A 13,838-nucleotide genomic window follows, 5' to 3' on the forward strand; every position below is an offset into this window, starting at 1 on the left:
CATTTCCTAATTATTTATTGTTAAATAGCCCCTTAGTTGATCTTCATACTAAACTCTAGGATCAAGTTTACAAACACAGTGGGTTTAACCAGGACTAAAGAGACAAACCCTTATATTGGAAAGGAACTACTTGTAGGATTCTTTTAAGCATAGTGCCATAGAACACGTGTTTCTACACAAATTAGTACGGCTGGACTCGCCAACTCGCTGAATAACAAAATAAACTAAAGTGGTCTAACAAGAAATGTGCATATGAGTGCATACTAAACTTCTTTACATGCAAGTGTTCCTTATTCATATTCCCTGTGGATATTCTGAAAATCTGAGTGGGTTTTATGATTTCTGTGGCTTGCCAAGTGTAGCATGTCAAAATCATTTTGACGACATCAGTAACAAAGAATGCTGTGCTGGTATTACCATGTTCTGCTTCCATGTCTCAATGCAAGGTGTCCCTTCTGCTTAAAATATTATAAATGGTACAATCTAACACTGTTTACATCTTATATGTGCATCTGTGGTGCTACCCACTTTTGCTGAATGGACATTTTGGAGAATTCTTTGCTGCTTTACCACAAAAATATAGATGGTAAGTTTGGGTAAGGTATGTAGAAGGGGGAGAATAGGTTGTTCAAGGGCGGTGTGGGTGGAGTGGGGGACGCCCCTTCTTTTTGTAGTGAAAAAAAGCTGCAAAAAGAATTCTGCTAATTTGCCATTCGGCAAGACAATGCAAGGAATGTTCATAGATCCGCATTTGTGGGGCTTGTTAGCTGAAATGGCCTGTTCTACTTGCCCATCTCAGGTAGAAGAGATTGGTGCATGTATTGTTAACTCCACTTTAACATGGTGTTTGCTAAAACATATCGCAAAGTTCCAGTTTCAAGGATGTCAGGCTATGCCTCACTGATGATCCCTAATGAGAGTGAAACGCAAATTTGTGTTTGTCTGCAACCTTGAGAGCTGTCTGTCTTGGGTTGGCAAAGCTATGTGCAAAACTAGTGCGGCTCTGCAATACAAAATGCACGATTTCTAGATAATTTGCATAGCCCCAATGCATTGCCGACTGGATCTGCACTGGAGGTGAATTTCCAGTGATAGCTACAGGGTGGCGCTGTGGAATGTGTGGCTTGTTAACTGTCTACTGTACTTTCATAATTCAGGGAGAATGTTTTTTTCATAAATTTGTAAACCCATCATAGCATAGATGTGTTTGCTAAACATACAATGCTCCAATCACAACAATGCCAAACTATTCCACAAAGATGATCCATAACACACACAGGCACTAGGGAAAATGTATTTTCTAAAGTACTAACCAGCATACATTACTGCAATGTTGTGTAATTGTTACATGAAATTCAACTGATCCAACATAGGGCAGCTCAAAGGATTCTCGGGATAAGGATGGGCTAGGGCATTGAAATCTCTCTGATGGCCCTCAACCCAGAAGTGTGTGCGTATTTATTGTGATCTTTACCCGACTTACTCTGAGGTTGTGCCTGTTTACCTTCCAAACTTGCCTTACGTTAAACCCTCAGGGGGAGCCTGAGATCATGAGCTGTGGGCCTGCATTTTGCACCAAGGTGTAAAAAAAAACTATTTGCAGACAATGGGCCTCATTATGACTCCAGTGGTAGCTGTGCCAGTAAAAAAGGCACGGCTGCTGCCAGAGTCATTTATTTCCACGCGACCGGCAATGGGGGCTTACCGGGGCATTACAGCTCTGCCGGTCCTGGTAATTCCCCATTGCTGGGTGCCAGAAAAAATTACTTCCCATTCGAGTCCCATTGGACACAATGGGAATGGGGAGGATGGATGTACCGGCACCATTTATGAATGGTGCCGGTACATCCGTCAAGGTCTACGAGTGGGTGCCGTTCCACCCACCAGGTCACACCTGGTGGTGGGAAAGGCACCCGCTCACAGAATTCAGAGTATGTTACCGGACCGACATACTTATAATGAGGCCCAAACTCTTTTCTCAAATCGGCCCTACTTTTTGGAACAAACTTAAGCATGGATAATAACCACCTGACATTTTTAAAAGCTCTGAAGACAAACTTTTTTTCAGAACGTTTACCGAATGGCCACGACAGATCTGCTTAATTATTTTCCATATCATTACCAACTGGTGTGCAGAAAATTCTATATTCAGACGGAAGATATGCAAGCTAGACTAAGCAGCATAGGGATGAAGCTTCTGACACTTAGGGAAGATTCGATAGCACACGAGAGGCTGAGTGGTAAACAGTGGGAAATATTGTTACGAGTAAAGGTACTCCCAAACAATAGCTTCTGCATGAATGTAAGGGGTTGCTCTGTATGAACCAATATTAATAAGAGGAAAACGTGTTCAATTTGAAAGACAGGCACCTCGAACGCAACATCGTTCTTTCGCCTGCCAAGCCCTTATGAAAGGGTAAAGACCATATGCAAATCAGGCTTGGTCCCACCCCAAAAGGGGCAGGCCAGCCCGAACTACTAGGTCACATCCCTGCACGAGACCACAAGCATCCCCAGACAAGTTCCAGCCCGTTGGGTCTCCCCTTAAATTCCATCTCACTGGAGAAGGATCCACGTGTGTCTGCGTGCATGCATTCACTCCCAGGAAGCGTGGAGGTGTCTCCTCTGAAACCAATGCACAGTGCACAGTGCATGCAACCACAGAGATTTTTATTAGCAGCCCCCCACCTTTTCTTTTGGTGGATGGTAACTCTTTTTTGCTGTTGCAGCATACCTGCTCACAGAGCGTTTTCCTATGGGATTGTGCCATTATAAAGTGCTTCTGTGAATCAGGCCCTCAATGATTTCGTGTGTTTGGCATTGCAATGGCATGCTTCACCGCACTGCTGGATAATGTCGCTGCTTGATCAAGTCACTAATGGGACCTCCCGCGTTGAGAAGAATGCATAAAGATGAGAGGCATCCTATCTTTATAAATGAATCTTTAAGCAAAGCCACCATGCCTTTGAAATTGTGTGCGCAATTGTTGATGAGATTGTTCAAAGATAATGAGGATTTTGACTGTTAGTGTTGTTGTGTTAATCCATGTAACAATTAAGTCATGCTTGTGGGATGTTTTTACCCATGCATCCAAGCCCTACAATAAAACTGTGCAGTACTGGCATGGAAAACATCATGATGGCCAGAACTTCCCAGAAAATGCACAGGGAAATGCATGAAGAATAGGCTGCCACTCATTTCTGCCTATGTTGTGGGCACAGAAGGGCACTGCCTAAAACCACCATTGGGCTACACACAGTAGCCTGAAACCATTGCAAAAGGGGCAATGCTGATTGCCAAAAGCAACCCATAACTATTGGGAATTCATTTTCTTCAGGTCAAATATGGCTAAATTATGGGCACAAAATTATTTTACTGCAGAACCACAACAGTGCCATGTGCTGAACCTGGATAATATACTTCCATGAAAAATCTCTTGTTTGAAATGCATTAATTCAAGACTGATCAACAAAAAAAAATGCATGCAGTACCCGCTTTGGACTCAAGGCGGCGCTAGCGGTCTAAACTCTGACAGGAGAACTGCTACTTCAGAAGCTAATCAGCCTTCTGTGACAATTGGGACGTCAAAAGACTGTGGGTTAATTGAAAATCCAACCACCTGCTGTTCCCAGAGACAATCTGATTTGATTAACAGGCCAAAAGGCTGGGAAACCTTCTCACCTCAGAAAGCCCAGGATATCACATGGTCATGCTAACCAAATGCAAAGTGGCCCCCTGGTCTGTTGACCTCAGCTTGCTGGAGCCCACACAAAAGACATTTTCCCTTGAATAGGATATGGTGATTTTGACTGTTTCCTGTCAACAAAGATCTGCCAGCCAGGAGAGACATGTGATCACTGTCATCCCCAAACTTTGGGGGCGGACTCAAACACTGCAGTACTTTGAATTGAAAGCAAATATATATTTTACAGAAACACTGATAATTCTTGGTAACTAGATGACAGAAATGTGAAATTTGGGGATCCTTAAAATGAAAACTTTGCCCACAATTCAAGCCCAAACTCCAATTTGTGTGATGTTCTGGGGCAAAACCCCGCTATTTATTGATACTACAGACTCTGTGTTTAAGCTAGAGACATGGGAATTTACTGGAGTATGTATGGACAGGCCGTGTATATGTGTATAATTTTTAATGAAAAACCAATGTTGCATAACACACTAAAATCGAAAATAAGTTGCCATTTCTTTACCCAAGCTCCTAGAAACGCCAGAGTCGGAACAGTGCCTACCTCATGTGATATATGATGTGTGTAGGTGATGTAAAAACAACTGTGTATTTGGGAAAATATGTATTTGGATCAAATATAGATTTGTGTGTAATGATGACAGGGGAGGGCCCTCTGGCCATAAAGTCTACCTCATCACTCTGACTCACAACTCAGTTCCCCCAATCCAGGGAGAGAGGAGGAATTGGCCAATGATAAGTGAGAGGGGCAGGTTTAGTTATGACCAACACACACACCCACTTTCCAAAACACATAAAAAGAGACTGCTGGGACAGGTAGAGACATTCAATTCCATTTGCTGCGGAGCATGCTGACCGACGACTTCACATCCAGAGATCCAACACTTAGACTTCCACAGAGACTACAGAACTTTGATCCAAGAAGGTCCACTGCAAGCAAAAGTATTTGTCAGCAGGCCTCAAAATCATTTGCAAACTATTCCACAGCCGGGCGAGCTGTCTGAATTATTTTGCCAAGAACTCTTGCCAGTACCCAGAAAGCAGTGTTACATCCAGAATCCACTTGATCTGGACCGGAAAGCAGAGCAGTATCCAGAACCAGAGGCCGCTGAATCCAGAGAGGCTAGACCAGCAGAGCAGAGCTGACCCAGATCGCTGTGAGCAGAACCGGTGCCTGATTGACCCGCCGAGCAGACAGAACCGCAGCCGGACGTGTTGACCAGATCCGTGACGAGGCCTAGTTCAAATTTATATTGTGAGTACTTAGCAGAACTGTGCAGAACCTATCTCTTAGTTAAAATAATCTAATCCAAACTATTTTAACCTAAGTAGAACAGCCTCCTAGAAATCGTGTCATCTGTCATTTGTAAAGCTGCACGACTGTAGCCTGTCAATTCTGAAGCTGCAAGCTGTCACCTGTCATTTTGAGTTTTACTTTAAATCCGAAAATCTACCTTTATTATATCGTCCGTATCTCTGGAACCGTTTGGGCTAGGAACGAAATGTTTCATCTGAAAGCTTAGAATCTAAGCTTTCCAACGAACCTAAGACCGACTTGCTACTCCTTATACTTTGCCGTAATCGCGATTCACGCACTCGCGAATTTTGCTGCGATTTGCGATTTGGCCTGATTTCTTTACCTGTAAAAAGATAGCAGCTTTTTGCTTTCCTTTGCTAAAAATTCGTTTGCCTCTTAATAACCATCCCTGAATCATTGCTAAAGTGAGCCTGAGCTCATCCCAAGTATCTCTCACTCACCCCAAACCTCCTAAAGGGAATTAAAAGCATTTTCAGCATATTTCTCACTTCACTGCCACCACATTCAAAGCACTTGGGCCTGCGTTTTAAAACTCATACCTGTTTTCTCTAAGCTTGCTGGGGTGGGAATTGAATTTCGTATTGTATTTGATTGCATTCCTGAGAACTGTGTGTGTTACTTCCATCTCCTTGCATTGCATATAAGTGGGGGGGTGAATTGCCACCAGGGGAAAAGTGAACATATGATATCTTGGGAAACCATATCAGTTAGTTTCTGTACTGCATTTTCATTCAACATTGCATCCATTTGAAACCATAAAAGTATTTTTGCTACTTTATCCATCCTATACTAACTCCTCATTGATTGTAAAGAAGTGTGCTAGTGCCAGATTACCCATTGTTGATCAACATCATATGTCTAAGTGTACTATCAGATATTAATTTATTATAAAGTGTGATATATATATATTGTTTAAATTCTCAAATAAACCTTTTAATTTGCAAAACAAACCTACTTCTTGGCTCAGTGGGGTCAGAGGGATTCTAAGAGGGGGGTGTTATACTAGGGTGGTCATCCAGAGTACTGACCTAGACATAAAATACATTAATAAGGGTTTTCCTCAGCATCCCAGACGAGGCATTGACTTGGCTGTAGTGTTGATTGAATATCGCTTACATGGTATACTCAAAAGCAATGATATAAAAGAGGATGCCAACTAATATGACGTGAACAATTAATAGAGTCAGTACATCTGTGTCTCAATTCAAGGGCCATATCACAGAAACTTTGTATGCATTCAATAAATATGTTTTTTTGCATTAGGGCCATTTTGCCTTAGTGCAAACTTTATAAAATTCCTCCCTTAATGTTTCTCTTAATTCTGAGCACTTACAGACATGAAAAAAAGCAGATCATTTGTTGCATTTATTCTTGATAACAGGGAAACATACCATTGAGCTGGGTGTTCTATTTTATCGCTGCATGGAGGGCCAGCGCATGTCTCTCTTGTGCCTGCGTATATGCTTGGTGGCCCTGAGCGCTGGAAAGCACAGAATCTGCTGGCTCAGCACTTTTTAAGGCAATGCTGTTCGGTTGGCAAAGGACGTCCCTGCACTTGTATGCCTCAGCACAGACCTGTAAGTGACCTCGTCCTTCCATCTTCACAAAAGAAGAGGAAGTTCAACTGAAGTTACGGAAAGTTCCTCTTCCCTGCTTTCTCACCCCCCCCCCCCTGCTGACATACTTGTCTGCTGTACTCACTGGCTGCTTGGCTACCCTCAGAATCTCACTTATGGGCTGTAACCTCTACAGTCCCTGCCTCCTTGCACTTACACAGAGCCGCGCTGCCCTGGCTGCACTTACTCAGAGCAATGCTGCACTGTTCTACCCTTCCCTCTCCCTGGCACTTCCCTTCCCCCCTTTCTCGTTGTCGCACTTGCACGATCTGAATGATGCAAGGCTTAGTAAGAACGTTTGTTTTTGTCCTCCCTCTCTCTTCCCTCCCTTGTCTTGTCGCACTTAGAAACACTTGTGTACAGGTGCGCTATAAATGACTTATCATATCATAAAGCCATTTATGTGAAATCGTCAAGCTTTATCAACACACTCGTAACAATGCCTAAAACAAGGCTGCTGCATTCTGGGAAAAATTCAGCCTATGCTAAATCATACCTGATTCCACAGGAGAACTTCACTGAGCTCCCTTCTGTCTGGTACTGGGTGTCACGAAGCTGCTTATCTCAATTTAAGACACTTCATCGAACAGAAAATTGAGCACGTAAAGCAGAGAGTCTGATCAGACAAAAAGTCTGACAGAAAGTGTGTAAACCAAAATATAAAAACATGTTAAATCAGACTATCACACAGAAAGGCAACCAGGAACATTGGCTGGATGTTGGCAGCAAAGAATCAGCTAGACTCCATCTGCCCGATCTGTCTAAGAGACGCGTACCAGATGTCCTTTACAAATTAAATTCTCAATGTGTTTGGGCAAGACGGATATCAAATCCTATCTCTGGAAGAAAACGTCTATTGACAATACAATGGATGTTCACGCTATGTGTGGTAATTGAAAAATACCGTCTGCGGTAGTCGATGCCACTGAATGTGGCCTTCCAGGACTAGAGCGGCACATTTCACATTCGAGGTAGAGAAAGATTGGGAGAAATGATTAAGCTCTAGGTGATAGGATCTACATCATGGCACAATATGCCGACGCCCGCACAGCCATCAGGAGTGGTTGGGAGACCAGAGGAGGGAGTGTATTGGAATTGAGGCCGGGGTAACACATGGATTATCTAGAAAAGTGTTCTAGTTGTGATAGCAATTTTCATATACCCTTCAATAATAAAACGTAAATTTGTCAACAATGAATCCCTAACAACTAATGTGTTGATCGTATATTCACAATTTTAATTCTAAATTAACATTGTTTGAAAATATTGTCATGCTAGATGGTAAAAATACAAAAATGAAACAGAAATGCCTGTCTATTGTTCTGTGACATCCACATCAGACTCATACAAAACACATCCATCGCACGATAAAAGACTGTGAACTCATGCTGTACAAGTGTAATGAATTAATCATTTTCTTAAGCTTTTACTATTTTCCTTTCAAATCTTTTGCAAGACTGTCTATAATTATATATCCACACACTCAGATGTAAGACATGCGCCAGTTGGTTTGTATGTAAAGTAAGTTTAATTTGTCATGTATTCGCCCTTAGTGATGACACGTGTTTCGGCTCATTGTCCCTTTTTCAAGTCAGGGCTCATGCTTATTACGTAGTCTTGATTAGAATCATCATATGTAGTTTTGAATTTAAAAGGTTAAATCCCTTAATTCCAAGCGTCTAGGGTCTCACGCATCAACTACCTATGAGGATTCTAATCAAGACTACATAAAAAGCATGAGCCCTGATTTGAAAAAGGCACAATGAGCGAAAAACATGTCATCACTAAGGGCAAATACATGACAAATTAAACTTACTTTACATACAAACCAACTGGTGCATGTCTTACATCTGAGTGTGTGGATAAATCAGTACTTTAGGTGGTTTACTAGGCTTTTTAACCACCATACTCAGTCGAGACGCGACAGCAAGAGTGAACATTTCTATTGGGATTGACTGTGTGACAACACATTGATTATAAGTGAAGCAGGATAAGTGTCGCCTAACCGACCAGACCCTTAAAAAGCCATCAGTTTAAATGTTGTCTATAATTATGACACCAGAGTGAGGTTGCATGGCCTTCCTTATGACGAAGGAACATGAAACCAACATGAAACCGGGATGCATCTTGGCTCCAGCGATCTATATGCCTGACACCTTAAGAAATCACTGCCACCCGAAACACGGTAGTGTAAACTAACTATATCCTTCTAAACTATGAATGGAGAGCGGCTGAGTGTGGAAAGCGGCTGAGTGTGGAAAGCGGCTGAGTGTGGAGAGCGGCTGAGTGTGGAGAGCTGCTGAGTGTGGAGAGCGGCCGAGTGTGGAGGAGCGGCTGAGTACGTACGAGCGGCTGAATACGTAGAGCAGATGAGTACGTAGAGCGGACGAGTATGTGACTGAATATGTGAAGCGGACGAGTGAGCGGTGCGGATGAGTATGTGAAGCAGTCGAGTGTGTAGTGCGGATGAGTGTGTGGAATAGATGAATGTATAGGGTAGATGGGTAGGCCGGACGAATGAGTAGATTGGACGAGTGTGTAGATTGGACGAGTGTGTAGAAAGGATGAGTGTGTAGATTAGATGTATGTGTGGAGCGGACGTATGTTTGGAGCGGACAAGTGTGTGGAACGGACGAGTGTACGCAGAACGGACGAGTGTACAAAGAGCAGATGAATATAAATGGAGCAGATGTGTGTAAGTGGAGCGGATGAGTATATATGGAGCGAATTATTGTATATGGAGCGGATGAGTGTGAGTACAGAGCAGATGAGTGGCATGATGAGTGTATGGTGCCGATGAACACATAGAACGAACAAGTGTATGGAACAGATGGGTTGTAGAGCAGATGAGTATGATGAACGGATGAGAACGCAGTGCGGAAGAATAATGCATAAAGCGGATGAGTGTGTAGACCGGATGAGTGTGTAGATCAGATGAGTGTACTCAGCGGATAAGTGTACAGTGGGGATGTGTACTCAGAGCGTACGAGTATACAGAGCTGAGGAGTGAGTTGACAGACACGAATACATGCGCAGGGCAAACTGGAGTACTTGCGCGAGAAGGGCAGGAGTGCATGCGTATGGAATACTTGGGAACACACGTGGAGCACACTAGAGAATGAAGGATAGACTAGAGCACGTATGGTGAACCAGAGCACGTGAGTGTGCAGTGCAATCATGAATGCCTGAAATTACCAAAAATGCATAGAACGAACCTGATCGCTCAGAATTGCATGACGTTCGTATTATGCCCTGGAATGCAAGGAACCTTCGAAAGAGCATACCTCATATCACACCCCACGCTTACTCTCTCCTTACACCACCACTCAACTAGAACACAGAGATACTATGACACCATTCGGTATAACTGTTCTCATATCAACATCTGCCGCTCACTCCCCATCACTCTAAGTAAACATTGCTGGTCTCACACCCCCAGCCAGGCGTTCTCCTCAGGCCTAACGCTGCCACACTCGGTCTGGATAATTCCGACCAGATCGAACACATACTCCTGATCTCTCAGCCACCACACCTACTGCTAGGAAGCAGCTACCACAGGAATTCCACACCAGTTGCACACATACCTGGTGTGCACACGCACCTTTGGACTCTCTATTCTCTCTACTGACCCGAACTTCTGTTCCCAAGGGCGTTCAACCTACCAGCGCCTTCAGACCATACCAATGGTATATAAGGCGCTATCTAAGTGCAAAATATCATAACATAACATAAATCAGTTAATTGAACCGAATAGCGTACACCCTAATGTAATGTACAGAGGTCTGATGTTTGGCACAGATCAGGCCTCAAACCCTGGAGATGCAAGGATACCAGTTCTGCATCATGCAGCCTTATAAAGTACGCCAAAGGCAACAAGCAACTTCTGAAAGCCACTGAATCCTACTGAAAGGGCAATAAACATTTGATGCATGAAAATGAGTAAAAACATGATGAAGATGGGGCTTCTAAGGAAAAGGCTGAGGAGACAGATTGAAAATCAGTGGAAATACTTTGGAAAAGTGCAGACCTATCCATTTCTGGTGGTGACGCTAACTAGTTAATGGAACCACCACTGATCCTCAGCCATAGCTACAGCAGGCGAAGCAGCGAGGGGCGATCATGGAATTCACCCGTCCAAATGCTTCTCAGTGGATCCAAAGAGCCGAGGGATAATCACCTATTGGGGCTGTATAGTGGAGCGAGGCAAATGGGGAACATCACGTAGTCCTCTTGTTGAGGGAAATTTGGAAAAACCTCTCCGGCCTCACCAAATCTAACACAACAGTGACAGTGGACATTGATTTGTTTTTGCCTGCAGTCACAGATATAGTTGTCCTGTTTCTTTTTGCTATAAGAAGCTACTCCTGCACAGGAAATGGTTTGGTGCATCAAATCTGCAGAGAATGTTCCTGAAACATAAACGTAAAATAATGTATTTTATATAGACAGATGCAGAGTCATTAGATCTGAAAGGAAGACAAACTATGTTCTTCCCGTGTTCCTCTATTTCTCCTTCACTCTCTTTCAATTCATTTCCTCGTCCACGTTTGTCTCGGTCTACCTCGACTCGCAATTTCGGGGTCATCTTTGACTCTAATCATTCCTTTGCTTCCCACATCTCTAGCACTGCTCGGACCTGCCGCTTTCAACTTTTCAATATTCCTACATTTCGCCCTCTGTTGACATCTCAGGCTACCAAACCCTGTATTACTTCCCTGGTTCTATCGAGACCCGACAACGGTTCAGCCCTTCTTATTGGTCTTCCAGCCTATCGTCCTGCTCTCTTGCGATGGCTTCTGCTCTGCAATTCGCACTCTCTTCCCTTTTGAGCCTCTAGGTCAAATGCTTTACACTCTCTTGCGTGGCTTCCCTTTGAGTCCATCTGTTATTCCGCTTCTTCTGCATTGTATTTAAATGTTCGCAGTTTAGCTCCTCCCTATCTGTCCTCCTTGCTTTCATTATATGCTCGTTCGCTTCATTCCCAATCTCTCGATCTCTTAGCTACCCCCAAACCTCCTTGTACGGCCTCCTAATTTTGAGTTTTCTACTTATTGGCCCTTACATTTTGGAACACCTTACCCTTCTCTGTTTGTTCTTGACGCTCTTTGCCCTCTTTCCGCTCCTCTCTGAAAGCACATCTGTTGGCATCATCTTAATGTGACATTTTATGATTACTTTTGCATTTTTATTGTACTGTTTATTTACGTATGTTCAGTGCTTTGGCGCAAGCGCTCTATAAAGTCAATAAATAAAAAATGAAAGTGATCACGGACCGAGATCTACCAAAAGCAACTCTGAGAAATAATGCAACCTCAATGAAGATGTATGGAAGAGAGAAATACAATAGGAAGGGTGAATACAAGTCACCTCGATAACCTGGAGAGATATCTTCTGTTCAGTCAATAGCCACAAGTCTATCACTCACCCCAACGTAGGGAGAAGAAGGACGCCCTTTTTATATTTGCAAGGAATAATCTTCTCCCATTGGCAGAGGTCAATCGCTGACAGATGCCTGCTTTTATGAAATGAAGGGAAGAGGAACACAATCGCATCTGTTTCTTTTATTTACATGGTATGAAGAAAAAAGGAACCATTGCTTCTCTTGTTAGTGAGATGTCTAGAATTCGAAACTATTGCCCATCTGATCACGCAGAGAAGCATGGTCTCTGCGTCCAAGGTGGGGGTAGAAATTGGAGAAGGCAAGCAATAGGGCATAAGAGCTAGGCAGCCCAAAGTGTCGCCACTGCTGCCCCCGTTTGCTGCTGCACACACATAAGCTATTATGCTCTCAAGAGGCAAAGGAAATGGCCCCGTGACCCCTTTATTGTCTGTAATTTGCTTTTAAACTAAATGCTGTTTTTAAATGTAATTTTCTTAGCACAAATGGTTTCGCCCGAAAGTGTTTAAGTTGAAACTTGAGAGGAACTTTAATAATCATTATATAACAAAGAAATAAAGCCTTAAATCCAGAGCTATTACCTTTCAAGGGGTTTTCTCAGAGTTCCCAGTGGCACAAAAGGAATGGGGCCTGCGTGCATTGCCTTTGTACTCATGTAGCAGAGGTCTAGGAAAGTGTTCTAAGATATGGGTTCAGTGCGAACATGTATGATGGGATATGATAAGTCATTTATAACGCACCTGTACACAAGTGTGTCTAGGCACTATGTATTAGCGTGTATCACAAACCAGGCTCTCCCTCGATGTGCACATGGTTGGGTTAAATTCCGAGTTTGGATCGGCTCTTACATACCAGGGAGCCAAAATTAGCCAATCATGTTTCCACCAAATGTCTTGAGCCATTGGTCTGAACTTCAGCAATGAAAAGATTAATGCCCAGTATCTTTTGGTTCGAAGTCAGGGTGCGGGGGGGGGAATGGGGGCTATTGGATCACAAGCCATCTAGCCAAGAGATAACTTTAAGACACTCACCTCAACATGCACGTGTGGAGACCCACATCCCTGTAACACCTGTCAACCAAAACAGAAACATTTTAGGGGGTGCAGCAAAAAGGTAAAGTGCAACTACCATAAAATATAAAAATGCCCTTTCCAAATGTGTTTCAAAAAAATGCGCGAGAATTGTCTGGGCATTGCTGCCAATTTACGTCATGACAGTGTGAAAAAGGGGCATCAGCACCCGGGCATCCAATCAGGTGGTCAGAAATGTGGGCGGAATCCCACAGCACCACTCACATTCTCTCCGCCACCTAACTACCACGCTCTCTCCCCTGAGCCCCCTCAGTGTCTGCCATTCTTTTTCAGATCCCATCCCCACCACTCCTAACCCTTCCTCATCCCAGCCGCCTGGGCTCACTATTTTTTAAATCACCCCCCACCTAACCAACTTACCTGCTCCTCTACTCCAGCCCGGCCTTGCGTCCTTTCAGCCTCCCACCATGGACATAGAAAAGGGAATAGCCTATTTGCCATGGTGGCGACCATCTTTGAGAATTATTTTTGCCCACACATGCGAATGGGCATGTACAAAAGGCACGATGCCCATCCCCCACATGCAAACAACTATTGAAAAACCGCTAGCACTCTGGAGGGAACCCCCAGGGTGATGATAGCGATACACCCCACAATGTGGGGCTGGCAATGGCCCTCGCAAGGCCTTCACTGAACTGGGGCATATCCAGGTTGGTCTGGTAGGCCATTACCCACCCTGCCAGCCTTCCATTGTGGGTTTTATCACTAT

This window comes from Ambystoma mexicanum, chromosome 4p (assembly GCF_040938575.1).
Source record: "Ambystoma mexicanum isolate Mex_15411 chromosome 4p, UKY_AmexF1_1, whole genome shotgun sequence".
Lineage (NCBI taxonomy): Eukaryota > Metazoa > Chordata > Amphibia > Caudata > Ambystomatidae > Ambystoma > Ambystoma mexicanum.